Source organism: Mercurialis annua (genome assembly GCF_937616625.2).
Source record: "Mercurialis annua linkage group LG4 unlocalized genomic scaffold, ddMerAnnu1.2 SUPER_6_unloc_11, whole genome shotgun sequence".
NCBI lineage: Eukaryota > Viridiplantae > Streptophyta > Magnoliopsida > Malpighiales > Euphorbiaceae > Mercurialis > Mercurialis annua.
The window spans coordinates 100,001-102,500 of record NW_026605940.1 but is presented as its reverse complement, the minus strand read 5'-3'; positions in this window follow the sequence as shown (position 1 = coordinate 102,500).

Sequence of the window (2,500 nt, the reverse complement as noted above, 5' to 3'; positions counted from 1 at the left end):
CAAGCACACACGTCGTAAAATAGCATACAACGTGACACCATAAGCTATACATTCACCGAGATTCATTTCGGCAAATGCTCGCCTAGGTTTCCGTCAAAAAATACCAACAACCTACACCTCGGGGGCCGGGCCCCCCCGAATCCGAAAATATTTTTTCCAACACCGAAACGGGTCGACGAGTTTTTTTTCCTTCCCTCGTCAGTGCCATAGGTGCGCCAAAAGGCGCGCACCAAAAGCCTTCGGCAGTTGGTGCAGGGAGGTGAGGCATAGTGCACCCCCCTAAAGAGCTCTTAGGACTTTTTTTGGACTGACAGGAGGAAATATCACATGTGCCCAGCAACCCCCCCCCCCCATTTTTAAAAATCGGCATGGAATTTTGATCTGAAATTTTGGAAATATGTTTATATATACCCAAACCTGCATAATAACAAATATCAGAATTTTTCGAGTCCCGGAAGTATTTTATTTTATTTATTTATCGTTTTACCTTCGGAAATTCATAACCGGCAAAAAAAAATTCCAAAAATCACCAAACTTCTTTCTAAATTCCTCATTTAATATATATTAACTACTGTATGAATATTGTTCGAGGAAAGTATTATAGAATTTCACTTAGTGCAAGACATATACATTTTTACACAGAGCAGAGGTTCATTCGGCTGGGAAGCAAAACCAGCAGAGGTTCATACGGCTGGGGAATGTATGCAAGGCATGCCAAGGCATGCCGAAGGGCTGCTGAAGCCCAGCCGAGAGGCTGCCGAAGGGCTGCCGAAGCCCTGCCGAAGGGCTGCCGAAGCCCTGCCGAAGCCCTGCCGATGCCCTGCCGAAGCCCTGCCGATGCCCAAGGGCTGCCCATGCGCTGCCGAAGGGCTGCCGAAGCCCTGCCGAAGCCCAGCCGAAGGGCTGCCGAAGGGCTGCCCATGCGCTGCCCATGCGCTGCCGAAGGGCTGCCGAAGCCCTGCCGAAGCCCAGCCGAAGGGCTGCCGAAGGGCTGCCCATGCGCTGCCCATGCGCTGCCGAAGGGCTGCCGAAGCCCTGCCGAAGGGCTGCCGAAGGGCTGCCGAAGGGCTGCCGATGCCCAAGGGCTGCCCATGCGCTGCCGAAGGGCTGCCGAAGCCCTGCCGAAGGGCTGCCGAAGGGCTGCCGAAAGGCTGCCGAAGCCCTGCCGATGCCCAAGGCCTGCCGAAGGGCTGCCGAAGGGCTGCCGAAGGGCTGCCGAAGGGCTGCCGAAGCCCTGCCGAAGCCCTGCCGAAGCCCTGCCGAAGGGCTGCCGAAGCCCTGCCGAAGGGCTGCCGAAAGGCTGCCGAAGCCCTGCCGATGCCCAAGGGCTGCCGAAGCCCTGCCGATGCCCAAGGGCTGCCGAAGGGCTGCCGAAGGGCTGCCGAAGGGCTGCCGAAGGGCTGCCGAAGGGCTGCCCATGCGCTGCCGAAGGGCTGCCGGTGCGCTGCCGATGCGCTGCCGAAAGGCTGCCGAAGCCCAGCCGAAAGGCTGCCGATGCCCAAGGGCCGCCGCTGGGCTGGCGAAGGCCTGCCGACCGGCTGCCGAAGGTCCTTCCGATGGACATGCGAGGGCCTTCGGAGGGACGTCGGCGGGCCTTTCCGAGGGTCTTCGAGGCCACACACGCGCTCGCGTCTCGCGCCGAGCGGCCGAGTGCCCGAGTGCCCGCACCCGCACCCGGTCCCGCACCCGCACCCGCACCCGGTCATTAGATTAATGCACGGGGGGGGGGGATTTTCCGCAATTCCGAGCATTTCGACGCAATTTTCCGGCCGGGCATTTTCCGCGATTCGCCGCAGTTTTTCCGGGCGGGGCATATCCGTAATTATCCGGGGGCATTTCCGTAATTTTGCCAGGCTGGGATTTTTCCGCAATTTCCAGCATTTTTCGCATCGCGCGCGCGCGCGCCGCTTGCACCGCGGACGAGGGCTTGCGGCAAGCCCGCGGGGGTGAGGAATGGTGCACCCCCCTAAAGAGCTCTTAGGACTTTTTTTGGACTGCCAGGAGGAAATATCACATGTGCCCAGCAACCCCCCCCCCCCATTTTTAAAAATCGGCATGGAATTTTGATCTGAAATTTTGGAAATATGTTTATATATATCCAAACCCGCATAATAACAAATACCGAAATTTTTCGAGCCCCGGAGGTATTTTTTTTAATTTTTTAATCGTTTTACCTTCGGAAATTCATAACCGGCAAAATATATGTCCAAAAATCACCAAACTTCTTTGCAAAATCCCCTTTCAATGTATACTAACTACTCGCAAATTATTGTCCGGGACATTTTGCTTCCAATTTTATTTTGCTCGGGACACTATCATTTTGTGCACTTTTGCCGCAGTTTCCGCCACGCGGAATGGGCCGAAAATTCATAAAACATAAAATGCGCATCCGAAAACCACCAAACTTCACGGAGGGCCTCCCAGTGGTCCACTCGACGTGCCGGAGCGGCACCGTGCGAGAAAAGTTTTTCCGAGTCAAAGGACGCTCGGGGCCTTGCGG